A 14,400-nucleotide genomic window follows, 5' to 3' on the forward strand; every position below is an offset into this window, starting at 1 on the left:
CCCTTAGATTCCACAGAGGATGGAGGAGTGTTTGATCCTTGGATCTTAGAGACGATCTTTGGCACGACGCTAGCGATCTGGTCGGCCATGAAGGACATCGTCTTTTTCTAAGACTTCTTCCTGGATCTCTTGAGAGTGTCGGATAGCTTACGAGAAGACATCTAAAGATCCAACAAAAGGATCGTATAAGTCTAGATCACAAAGTCTCACAGTATATGTTGGTGCATATGTCTGTCGACTTCGTCTTGTATCGAGTCTTGTATTAAATTAGAAAGATCAGGGCTTGAAATACGAGAAAAGTGTGTTTGTGACCATTTCGCACAAAATGGAACAAGGCCATTTCCCACGTGTTGGTGCATAATGTCTAAAGCCTGCGTCTTTGTGAAGTTAGATTAACGTATATGGTCTAGATAGGTTATTTTGTAATAGATCAGGGGTTAAATGTGTAATTATATGATAGTTTGTATGCTGGACCGCTTTTGTGACACTTGTCCACAAAAGCGAACCAAGCTGGATCGCTTATGTGGACATGTCACATAAGCGGTTCATAAATCCTATATATACCCTTGATCTTAGTTCATTTGTAACGTTGTCCTGGATTGTACGTCGAACTGCTGACCTTCTGGCAATCGTTATCAAGTGAAAGTAAAAGTGATTAAAGTGAAGATCTGTCTGTTTTCTACTCCTTTCTGTATCGTATATCTTCGTATCATGTTAAAATGTGTTTCCGCCACATTTTTAGCAGGCTCTAGCTTATATTGACTCCTCAGTGAGATCATACTCGATCCTACAATTGGTATCAGAGCCAGTTGTAAGCTATATGCTAGATACGAAGTGTTTTTCTGAGACTTTTTTAGATCTGGACTGATTTAGCGGTGTAAATGAACTGAATTTTGGACAGTAGGTGGTAAATATAGTAATAGTAAACCCTTGAAAGTTTCGGACAAAAATTCGGATTAAAACTGAGCTAAAAACACTCGTGAAGTTTGGACCGCTCTGACGTCAGCTTTGAACCGCTCTTCTGAACCGCTTTTACATACAAGGTTTCCTGAACCGCTCCAAATTTTCTGTCTGGATCGCTCCAAATGGTATCTTAGGTGCTGGACCGCTTTTCTGAACCACCTGAAAGTGCTGAACCGCTTATCTGTCAATCTTGGATCGCTCTTATTACAAACTCTGGATCGCTCTTAGTGCAAACTCTGGATCGCTCTTAGTGCAGACTTTGGATCGCTCATTGTGCAAAGCTCTGGATCGCTCTTAGTGCAAGTGTGTGAATCGCTCTTAGTACAAGTGTGTGAATCGCTCATAGTGCAAAGTTTGTGGATCGCTCTTAGTGTTTTTCTGGATCGCTCTTCTTGACAGTTTCTGGATCGCTTATTGAAACAGTTTGAAAATTTTTCCGTAAAGTCTGAAAATGGATAGTCAAGACTTCTACAACATGTTCTCGGGTGTGAGTGCTACTCAAGGCCAAACCAATATTTTGCAGAATGTGAATCTAGAAAATGAGCTGGGCACGATGCAGAAACCTCCAAAATTGATGAGTTTAGACGAATACTCAGGATGGTCAGTGAGGTTTAAGAACTGGGTACAAGCCAATAACTTAGAGAGCTGGATAAAGATCGAGAGAGAGTATGTGGCTCCATTAGATGCGATGAGAACAAAAAAGGCAGTTGCAAGTCTAACGGATGTAGAGCAGGTAGAATGCAAAGCTGAGAAGAAGATGATCAGCATCCTGCAACAAGCTATAAAAGAAGATATTTTAGTGCTACTACAGCATAAGGATACTTCAGCGTCAATATGGTATGCATTAGAGAAAAAGTTCAAAGGCAGCGCGTCAATGATAAAAAGCAAAAAGGCTTTGTTGAAGAAAGAGTTTGACATCTTCACAGGGATAAAGGGTGAATCAACTAAACAGCTTATCGAGCGATATTGTCATTTAGTGTTGGAGATGAGAAGGTTGGACGTTGATAAGACGAATGAAGAATGGATAGATAAATTGTGCGATGCACTTCCCTATGAGGAATGGGGAACATACTTAATGATGTTGAAGAACAGTACGGATTTCATGAATTACAGCTTGAGTGAGTTCATAGAGAAGATTGAAGCTCATGAACTAGAGTTGGTGAAAATTAAGAAGATAAATTCGGCAAATATGCCACAAGATGTATCGTTGTATTACAAGAGTAGTCCTGTAGTTTCGAACGTTCAGAGTCCGAAAATTCATACTGGTTTTAGTGCAGAAAACACTACATCTGTTACTCCAAATGAATATTCGTCAGGTCATTTAACTCCGTTTGCTAACTATGAGCCGAACGTCAAAGCTTCAGATAATTCTCCTCAAAGTTCAACTGGGTCGAATCAACAAACAGTCGTGTCTGGGGTGCATTGCAACATAGCAATTAACATCAAAAATGGAAATGAGATCACAGAAACTGCAGCAAAGCAGCATATCGCGTTATTGGGTTCGGTTCTGGAGGCGTATGAAGGGTTGGTTGCTGGTCGGATCGGGAATCCTGATATGACCAAAGAGGATTACGATCAAATCGACCCTGAAGAGCTGGAATTGATTGATATTAAGTGGTGTATGGCAAGTCTAGTCCGGAGAGCTCAACGGTTTATGGAAATCACGGGTAGAAATAGTTTGTCGGGACCGGATCAGAAACTGGGGTTTGACAAGACCAAAGTCACCTGCTTCAAATGTAAAGAGAAAGGTCATTTTAAGCGGGAGTGTCCAAATCGCGAAGTTAAAAACCATCAGAATCCGTTCACCAACGATTACTACAAGCAAGCTATATATCATCGCCCAAACCAACAGCCTGCAGTTCAAAGACCTCAGATCGAAAACAAACCTGAGAAGGCGTTGATCGTAAATCAGGATGATGAAAAAGTTGCATCTGGATTTAGTTGGGACAAGTTCATTCCTGGAAAGGACGATCAGGCAATGATGGCTGAAGTGGCAGAGATTACCGAGACAGATGCTGAACCGGAAGTCGTAGTTTCTGAAGATGTTGATGGAAAGGCTGCTGATTTTGCTTATTCTGATTCTGAGGTGGTTGAAGAAACAGTTACTGAGAATGTTGAGTCTGTTCCTGAGATTGGGATTGAAGAAGTTATTGAAGGTGTTGATCAAGAGTTTCCGGAGGTTGTTACGGACGTTTCTGTGAAATATTCTGCTAAAGCTGAAGAATCTGTATCTGATGATCTTCGTTTTGAATCTCGACGGGAGGAATTTATCTATACTATGAAGTCAATTTTACCTCCTAATGTGTTTGGTTCTTATGCAGATTTTTTTGAAGACCCAAGAACCGGTACGTGCCCGAGATTCGAAGCCAAGAAAGATGAAGTAGTGGAGATAATTGATGTGTCGAAAGAAATGACGGAAGAAGCTCTGAAGGATATAGCCGATAAAGCACTTATGAGCAAATTGAAAGAGGTAGATTCAGACATTCCGGAGTCAGTTGACAAAATGTCAGGTCTAGGAGAAACTGGAGTCGTAGAGGTCAGCGAGGTCAAGGTGTCTGAGTCAGAGTCAACTCCTGTTGGTAACATGGTTTGTGAGAATGAGAGTTTAGGTGAAAAGGTTTCAATTCCTGATACACCGTGTCAAAGTTGTTCACAACCGTGCACGGAGTGTCTTGTAAAAGACACTATGTATCAAGAATTGAAACAACATGCAGATCTGATGAAATTTGACTTAGGACAATTAAAAGAAGCTTATGACACATTATCTAGGTCAATAAAAATGATACAAAAAGAAAGTCTTGAAAATGAAAAAGCAACCAAGCTAGCTCAATCAACTTTATTTGACAAACAAAGAGAAGTAAATTTTCATTTAGACACAATCGCTTCTTTGCGAAAAGAGCTTGAGTTGACTAAAATAGAAAATGATAGAATTGATCAGAAACTGATGAGTTACGTGGCATCATCTTGTGTCTTAGAGCAAATAGTACCACAACAGCCATATGCTACACCTGCCTTCAACAGCGTTCCACCCCCAATGTGGAATCATTACACACAGAAATATCCAGATGGGGTGGAAGCTGCATTAAATATAAAACTGAAAACACTTGAGAATGATTTACCTGATAACTTAGATATCACTTTCGATGCGTCTGACATTGATAACTCTTCTCAGGTTATCAAAAATGTTATTGATCAGGTGTTGGACGATGATAGTGAGAAATCTGAACAGGCAAAATCAGTGGAGTCCGGGAGTGAGTCTGAGGAAGACGGAAACTTTTTAGACCGTTATTTGATAAAAAAAGGATAAAAGTACGGATGATGATTCGATTATAGTGGCCTATACTATGATTGGGTCGGACAAGCTTTATTCCAACACGGAGTTTCCGCTTCAGAGTGTTAAGTTTGAGTCTGTTCAGAAAGTGTTTAGGATGGTCGAGTTGAGCGTAAATGAGTTAAAGAAAAGTGATTTCTTTGCAAAACTGAACAAGTCAGTTGGATCGTCATGCTCTACTAGTCCAGAAAAAGTAGAGGGGGTAGGTAAAGGCAAAAACAGAAATAACAAATTAAAGAACAAAGGTATTGGTTTCGAGAAAAGGATGGCTAAACAGGTGGTAAAGCCGAAAGAGAGAATTGATGATGTTTTTGTTTGTGGTCCGAGTACTGAGATCGAAAAGGATTATATTTTTAGTCAAAAGGCCGTGGAAGACTTCAATGCAGCGCAAAAGCTGAAAGCAGAAACTGTGAGTAGCACATTTGTCGAATATGACAAACGTGTATGCTATCGCTGCAATGAAGTCGGCCATATGGCAAAGCAGTGTAAAAAGGTGTTTGAAAAACCGGTTGTGGTAAAAACTGTTGCTAAAAAGGTTGAAAAACCTATGGTTGAAAACAACAAATTTTCAAAACAATACATTCAAAAACCTCGACCAAAAACACCGGTCGTTGCAAAAGATAAGCAAGTGATGGTTTCGCCGATCCGAATTCTCAAACGAGGTGAAAGGTTGAAGTCGGAGGACAAGCCAAAATCGACTTTCGAAATTGGCGAATCTTCTAAGTCTCCTAAGACTTCGACAATTTACTTTAAAGAGAAAACTTTTGAAAAACAATCATGGATCGCAAAACCTAAACCATCTAATGAGATTAAAAAGATGGAAACCGAGTTGAAAAATGAATCACAATGTGTGAGAGATGATGTGGGTAAATGTGAATTTGAACTCGATAAGTTCATGTCGGAATTTCCAAAACTTCATAACAAAGTAAAACAAGATAAAAAAGAAGTTGAGTCAAATGTTACATTTAGTTTTCCTAAAACAACTGAAAAGTGTGATGTGGTTTTTGGTACTGTGTCAGAGGTTAAAAAATCGTGGGCATCATTGTTTAACTGATGTGTTAGTGGTTTGATTGCAGGAGCTGCCCAAGTCCGTGCTCTCAAGATGGATAATGGATAGCGGTGCTTCGCGGCATATGACAGTATCCTTAGCTTTATTATATGATGTGAAAGCAATTAATGGAAGCTATGTGGGTTTTGCCGGCAATCAAGGTGGAAGGATAGTTGGTCAGGGAATGCTCACGAATGGCATCATTTCGTTTGACAAAGTCAATTATATCGTTGAACTGACAAACAACTTGTTAAGTATTTCGCAAATATGCGACAAAGACTTTAGCGTTCACTTTACGAAAACAGAATGTTTGGTCTTAAAACCGGGGTTTAAAGTCCCTGACGAGTTGGTTCTGTTGCGCGCCCCTAGGGTTAATGATCTTTACATCTTAGACATGAGCGCTGCAACACCAACAACTCCTCAAAAACAGTGTTTTGTGACAAAAGCTAAAGCTACAGAAAAAGAGTCAGTTATGTGGCACAGAAAGATGGGCCATATACATATTCGTAAAATGAACTTTCTTGTGCATAACGATTTGGTAGAAGGAGTTAATGTTAAAAACTTTCATTTACCTGATGATTGTGTTGCTTGTAAGAAAGGAAAACAGGTACGAAAATCTCATCCGACAAAGATGCTCAACTCCATCCGGTTACCTCTCGAGAGATTGCATATGGATCTCTTTGGGCCGGTCAACGTAAAAAGCATCAGTGGAGATTCTTACTGTCTGGTGGTTACGGATGATTACACAAGGTTTTCATGGGTAATTTGCTTGGAGAAGAAGGATGAGACGTTCGAGGCGTTAATGGTTTTGTTCAAGAAGATGGAGACAGTGTACAAGTTGCCGATCAGAAGAATTAGAAGCGATAATGGAACTGAGTTCAAAAACAACAAAATGTACGAATTCTGCAATGAAAAAGGGATTCTTCACGAATTTAGTGCGCCATATACACCACAACAGAACGGCGTGGCTGAAAGAAAGAATAGAACCCTGATCGAGACTGCACGTACTATGTTGGCTGACTCAAAGCTTCCAATCTTTTTCTGGAGTGAAGCAGTGTCCGCAGCTTGCTATACGTTGAATAGAGTTTTGACAGTGAAGAAGTATAAAAAGACCTGTTTTGAGTTGTTGCATCGCTATAAGCCAAATCTTGAGTTCTTGGAACCTTTTGGCTCTCCGTGTACGTTCATCGATGCTGATGGAAAATTCGGAGCAAAAGCGAACGAAGGATTTTTCGTAGGATACGCCAGCCAATTAAAGAGGGTATTTGTACCATGTCTGGGGAAGGTAATTCAGGTTCTTCATGTGGATTGTCAAAAGCATACACCGTCGCAACAACTTCCCGGACAAAGATTCCTATTTGACTATGATAAACTCTGGGAATCGTTTCATCTATCGTCCGAGCCGAGTGAGGAGGAAACTGCTCTCATGTACCTGTATCAACAGAGTCAGTCGCAAGAGCCAGAGTCTAGCCCGCTAGAAGTTCCTACACCCACCGTGGGTACTCACGATGATGAAGCAGGACCGAGTGGAACCGTTCACATCCCGCCAGAGGAACCAGAGGAACCAGCTCCGTCATTTGACGTTTCTGACGACTCAGAGGAGGAACCCGCTCCTACCTTTGACGAGGAACCAAATGAGACTGCAGAGGAGACTGTTGATCAAATCGTTGATCTTGATATTTCAAACCTGGAATCGGAAGTTGTGGTGCCAGATACTGTGATGCCGAGGACACTGTCTTACCATCCATCAGAACAGATTATTGGCGACCTACAGAGTGGTGTTAAGACGAGACACCAGATTGATCGTGCACTTACTTGTTTTTATTCTGATATAGCTAACATGCAAAAAGAAGTTTCTTATAAATGTTTTATTTCGCAGATCGAGCCCAGGACTTACAAAGAAGCATTGACCGAAGACAGCTGGGTGAATGCTATGCAGGAAGAACTGCTACAATTTGAAAAATTGGGCGTCTGGAGATTAGTTGATCTGCCGAAGAACCAAAAGCTGATAAAAACAAAATGGGTGTTTAAGTGCAAAAGAGATGATCAAGGTGTCGTGGTGAGGAACAAGGCACGGTTAGTGGTTCAGGGCTTCAGCCAACAGGAAGGGATAGACTATGAAGAGGTTTATGCGCCAGTTGCGAGACTCGAAGCAATCCGCATCTTCCTAGCCTTTGCATCATGGAAAGGTTTCAAATTTTATCAACTTGACGTCAAATCGGCATTCCTGTATGGAAAGATTCGTGAAGAAGTTTATGTGGGGCAACCACCGGGGTTTGCAGATCCGCAAAACAAAGACAAGGTGTACCTGCTGGATAAGGCATTGTACGGTCTTCACCAGGCCCCGAGAGCCTGGTATGAGACATTATCAACCTACTTGCTGGACAACGGGTTCACAAGAGGAACAGTAGATAGCACCTTGTTCACAAAAGAAGTAGCTGGCCACTTGCTGATTGTGCAGATCTATGTCGACGATATCATTTTTGGTTCCACCAACGACGAGTTATGTAAAGAGTTTGAAGTTGTGATGAAGCAGAAATTTGAGATGAGTTCGATGGGGGAGATGAAATTCTTCCTTGGGTTACAAGTTGAACAATTACCCGACGGAATTTTCATTCATCAATCGAAATATGTAAAGGACGTGCTGGAAAAGTTCGACATGGCAGATTGCAGTCCTGCGTCAACCCCCCTGGCACAGAATCACGGTATATGTCCGGATGAGCAAGGTGTAAAGCTGGATGAAACATTATACAGATCGATCATCGGCTCATTGATGTATCTTACAGCTTCCAGGCCCGACATCATGTACCCAACATGCTTGTGTGCACGATACCAGTCGAACCCGAAACAATCGCACTTGACAATCGTCAAGCGAATTCTACGGTATTTGAAGGGTTGCCCAAGCATCGGCTTGTGGTACCCTCGCTCGGGTGATTTTACATTATCTGGATTTGCTGATTCAGATTTCGGTAGTTGTAAACAGAACGCCAAGTCCACCACTGCTGGGTGCCAGTTCTTCGGAACTCGGCTTGTTACCTGGAAGTGCAAGAAGCAAACTGCAGTCGCGCTTTCTACGTGTGAGGCTGAGTATGTCTCAGCCTCTAGCTGTTGTTCTCAGATTCTCTGGATTCAACAGCAAATGCGCGATTTCGTCCTGCAATTCTTGGATACTCCAATATTTGTGGACAATGAAGCGGCCATCAATGTCACGAAAAATCCGGTTCACCACTCAAAAACGAAACACATAGAAATCCGTCACCATTTTATTCGAGACTGTTATGAAAAGAAACTAATACGGATTGAACATGTGAGCACCGATGATCAGAAAGCTGATTTTTACACGAAACCGTTTGATAAAAAGAGATTTTATTATCTTTTGAAGTTAAATGGGTTAAAAAATCTGCAATCTGGGAGGGTTATAGAGTGTGAAGCCGAGCTGGGCGGCGATCTGACCTGAACCGTATCATGTTGTCAACTTTTGTTTGTACAGTTGTATTTCCTGCTTTTCTTTAAAAAAAAACAAAAACACAAAAATATGTTTTAGTTTTAGGGGGAGATATTCGCAGAAAAGTACAAAAACATGATAAAATCATAAAAAATCCAAAAACATTAAAAAATGCAAAAAAGAGCTGTGTAGTATAGGGGAAATGATAGTACATCAGCTAGACAGGCACAGTACGCTAAAGATATGTAATGAAAAATGCAATTAAGCAGTCTCGCTAAAGATGTGCCGGTAGGTTCTTACAAAATTAGTAGATCGGTTTGGGATATAAACTAAATTTAACTTGCGTTTTCGTGGGGAACACCTCCAGGATATATAGGTAACCCCTGAAATCCTGTTTGAAAGGTCCCGTATTCTGAGATACTAGGTCTTTATACTCGGTGATATCTGGGGTATTATCCCGGGACTTCTGCTGTATGGAAATACTGACCTAGTCCCCGGATAATACTTTATGCAAAAAGCTTTGAAACATAAGCTTCACCCTCAGCATGCTGATGAAACAATAAAATTGATAGTCGCTGCTGTTGAAATGCAAAAGATCCTCTAAAGGGGACCCACCGAAAAGTCGAGCCGTCATCTCTCTGCTGAACGGAAGTTCTGACCTGAGCTCTCACAGTTTCGCATTTACCCCCTAACAGATATCAGTTGTGGTATATTCACCTGTAAGACTGAATACTGGGATCCGGATACGGGAGTATATACTGAGGTGGGAACACACGTTGACGTTTAAGTCTCTAAAACACTACTAACGTATCCCGAACAGTTTGAAAATTCTGTGAGAATTTAAAATGGACCAATATACCGACAATTAACGCGAATTGCTTAAATGTTTAAAATGAAATAAGCTTAACGGTGCTTGTGTTCTGTCAGAAGCTGATATGATCCCTTAACGCGCTCGAAAAAATAGTGTGTGTATATATTTCTATTTCTACAGCTTTAAACCCAAAAAGATTTTCTTTTCTCATTTTAGTTTCGACAACTGATACTGGGGATTGGAAGTTCAAAGCCTGTATGCAGAACATGTCGGTATTTGATGAGGTTTGGGTAAGCTGTGATTGCAACAAGATCTGGTATGATGTTTGTGAGAAAAATGTGCAAAAGTGTTTGAAAAGTCAAAAGTTCATTATGTGACACCCCAGGAAAACCAGTGAACACTACGACTTATCTAGCTTCCTCAGTGAGTGCGTACCAAATTTCGGGACGAAATTTCTTTTAAGTTGGGGATAATGTGACAACTCGAAATTCCAAGATTCTATTTCGCATTTATTGCACGTTCTTGTATTATTTAGTTGTTTACTTGCACAATTGATTGCCATGGAATCTTATATGTTTTAATTGTGTGATTGTGCATGATTGTTGTTAATGGTGAAATTGGTAAATATATGAACATGGTGGTGGAATTGTGAAATTGTTAGGGGATGGTGTACTTGTGTAAAATATAGAAATTGAGGGTGTATAGTGTAGTTAGTGAAAATTTAACCATACTTAACCCTAATCTCTTTTACTAATCATTCACTAATCATCACAAGAATCAAAAACACGTACCCACATTCCCTAATCCTCTCTACAACCACCTTCTTATCATTCTTGGATTCACAAGTTCTTTGCATCAAGTTTGATTGCCAATCCATCTAGAATCGAACCAAGGTAATTGTTTAATCATTGTTCATGATTAATTGTTGATTGATTGATTGATTGATGATTAAAACCCTAGTTCTTCATGAGATAGGCTGTGATTATTGATTTGATTTGGAATTACTGTGATGACGATGATGATTAATTGTATGCTTGATGGATCGTTTGTATTGTGATAGTTATTGTAATCATCGATTTGACTGCCTATGAGTTCTGTAATGTGGATTAGGGTTTTGAGTTCATGTAGACGTAACTGATTGAATATAAGAAACGTAACTGTTATAATCCTGTCGAACTTGATCATTTGTATGTACGTTGCTGTTAGTCAGAGTTTAATTGGATGCTCTTGTCTGAGTTATGGGTAATGCATCGAAGTCCGAAGTTATAAACATATGATTTGTCTGAGTTTAACAAACATATGGTCCGAATTTGTATGATGAACTTGGTCTGAGTTTAAGGGGGAGGATGTAGCCCGAGTTTATTAACAAAAATCAAATGGACCGAGTTTATTTATGTATGTGTGGACCGAGTTTACTTATGTATGTGTGGACCGAGTTTATAAATCCTCTCATGTCCGAGTTTATTGATAATAGAATGTCCGAGTTTATTGATAGTAACATGACCGAGTTTAGGACTTGAAGTCCGAGTTTGTATGATGATTTTTGGGGGTCCGAGGTTTCTCACATGGTCCGAGTTTGATGGGGACCCCCACATGGTCCGAGTTTGGTGGGGACTCCCACTTGGTCCGACTTTGTGTCCCTTGATCATTGTCCGACTTTAAACCCCACCCCCCCCATGGTCCGAAGTTTTATAAAATGCCATATCTTGTCCGACTTTAAACACTTCATGTGGTCCGAGCTTCTATTAAGTATAGTCCGACCTATATGATGTATTGTGTTTTGATCCGAGTTTTGTGATGTATTGTGTGAAGGGCACTTGTAGCTACTACCCTAAGTTATTAACTGCAGTAAACTCGTTATGCTAAACCTGTCAGCATGAAACTCTGTTAGTTAATGAACTTATTCGTTATTATCGTTGTTAACTTAATAAACTCTATTAGTTCATTTATCTAGTTAGATGTTAACTCGGCAAGGTATGCATGTAACCCTATTCTATGTGTTAACCTGGTAGAGGATGTTAACTGCCTGTTCATCCTGTCAAGTATGAGTTTTCATGGATTCGACTGACTGCTTAAATACCGCATGTTGAATAATTGCCAAACACACTATGTGACGTTAGATTTGCGTGCAAGATTGTTACAAACGGAAACTGATTATTATACGTGCTTACAATAGGACTTGATTGATTACTTGTGAGTGCATAACCTAGCATACCGAGCAAACCAAGGTGAGTTCACACCCTTACTAAGGCATGGGATTCCCAGGGCACGGGAATTGGGATTGAAGGATTGAGATTGAATAGAACTGTACTTATACTGTTACTAGACTACCATACCACTGTCCTCGGTTGTGCAGGACACATACTTATACTTACTACTATCCTCGGTTGTGAAGGATACCTATACTTATTACTATCCTCGGTTGTGAAGGATACCTATACTTATTACTATCCTCGGTTGTGAAGGATACGCACGTAAAACCTACGTGCATTTATACTTACTATCCTCGGTTGGGAAGGATACGCACGTAAAACCTACGTGCATTTATACTTACTACTATCCTCGGTTGGGAAGGATACACACGCAAAACCTACGTGCATTTATACTTACTACTATCCTCGGTTGGGAAGGATACACACGTAAAACCTACGTGCATTTATACTTACTACTATCCTCGGTTGGGAAGGATACACACGTAAAACCTACGTGTACTTATACTCACTACTATCCTCGGTTGTGAAGGATACTTATGGTTACGAGTAGTCTAGTGGTTATACAACATGGGGAGCCCCCACCAATAGAACGTACTAACGGCCCAGTAGAGCCACCTGTTACATACGAACTTACTATTACGCATTTACTTTCTGTGAACTCGCTCAACTAGTTGTTGATCCTCTGTTACATACCTTGCAGGTCGTTAGGTATATGGAGCTTGCACAGGGAGGAGCAGGTCGTTGTGGGCTTGGATCGTGATTGTTTCTTTAAACACTTATGGCATTACATTATTAATTATGTTGGGTTTACTTACATGCTTCCGCTACTTAAACAAATGTTGGTTTTGAACATCAATCATGTCTTGTTGAATTGTATTATCTACTTTTATTATTAAATGCGATGTTCGATATGATTGATGGCTTGATCCTGGTCAGTCACGCTCCCAAGCGGTGATACTCCGCAGGTGGATTTTGGTGGTGTGACAGATTGGTATCAGAGCCATTGGTTATAGAGAACTTGGTTTTAATATGGGGAAAACGTTTTTATTAAAACCAGACTATAACCAGAACAGTGCTCTCAACGATCCACAACGACGCTTCGCTCCACGTGCAAGACTCGACATCCTAGGTAATAAGGTTTATGTTTATTGCCTACATGCTAGAATTGCATAGAACTTTGCTCGTAGTATGCTTACATTACTTTGCTTACTACTTGTTACTGCTTAAGAACACCTATGTGCCTACACTATTCTGTCATCGCCCTACTCGCGAACCATACATACTTATGCTACCTTTACTGTTCGATCATGTCTGGACGTGTTGACATGACTCAAGCCCAGTTGGCGGCTCTTCTTAACAAACAAGTTGCTGCGGCGCTTGCAGCCGCACAAGCAGGAGGTATAACCTGCTATTACAGACCTATCCTAGGATGTTAGATCCTACTCTCGTGACCCAACTCTCGCGCTTAACCTTGACCTATCTTTCTCACGCAACGAGTCAGAACGCACAGCAACCTGTCTGCACATTCAAGAACTTCATGGACTGTCGTCCAAGCACATTCAGTGGCACAAAAGGAGCAGTGGGACTACTCCATTGGTTTGGGAAGCTCGAGTTGGTATTCGAGATGTGTGAATGCCCTAAGGCTCGCAGGGTCAAGTACGCCACTGGTACTTTGGAAGGGATCGCGCTAACCTGGTGGAACGCGCGAGTACAGATACTAGGGTTGGCAGCTGCTAACGCCACCCCCTTGGAACGAATTCAAAGGACGCATTAAAAGAGGATACTGCACGCGTGATGACATCCACAAGTTGGAAGTGGAGCTTTGCCATTTGATAATGATGGGGTCAGAAATTGATGCATATACGAAACGGTCGAACGAACTGGCCATCTTGTGTCCAACCATGGTGGACCCTCCAAGCAAGCATATCGAATTGTACCTCAAGGGTCTAGCCTCAGAAATTCAGAGCCATGCTACATCGGCTAACCTCGACAATATTCAAGACATTCAGCGTCTTGCTTATCGCCTCACGGATCAGGCAGTGGAATAGAACATGTTGCCTAGTTGTATCAGCGCTATTACTACCGCTACCACTTCTGCTACCCCCGCTACTCCTAGTGACAACAAGCGGAAATGGGATGGGTATTCCAGCAAGGGTTCGGCTACCGTTCAGTCTCAAGCACAGCAGCAGCGCAAGAATAGTGATCACCAGAGCACAGCAGAAGTCCTATGCAAAGAAAAGATTGTTCGCATTCCTCGTTCAGGTCAAGAACCTCTCGAAGTTTAAGACGACAAGAGTGGTGCTGTGGTTGGCATCACCTCTTTCTTGAAGGCTCATAAATGTTTGCGGAAGGGCCACACCGCAATTTTGGCTCCCGTTACTGACGCATCAGCGAAAGAAAAGAAGTTGGAAGACCATCCAGTTGTACGCGACTTTCCTCAGGTGTTTCCTAAAGATTTACCTGGTTTCCTGCCTCATCGTCAGGCCGAATTTCAAATCGAGCTCGCTCCAGGAGCAGCACCTATAGCTCGTGCACCGTATCGCTTAGCTCCACCAGAATCGGAAGAAACTATCGGCGCAGCTACAAGAA

This window comes from Helianthus annuus, chromosome 10, assembly GCF_002127325.2.
Source record: "Helianthus annuus cultivar XRQ/B chromosome 10, HanXRQr2.0-SUNRISE, whole genome shotgun sequence".
Taxonomy (NCBI): domain Eukaryota; kingdom Viridiplantae; phylum Streptophyta; class Magnoliopsida; order Asterales; family Asteraceae; genus Helianthus; species Helianthus annuus.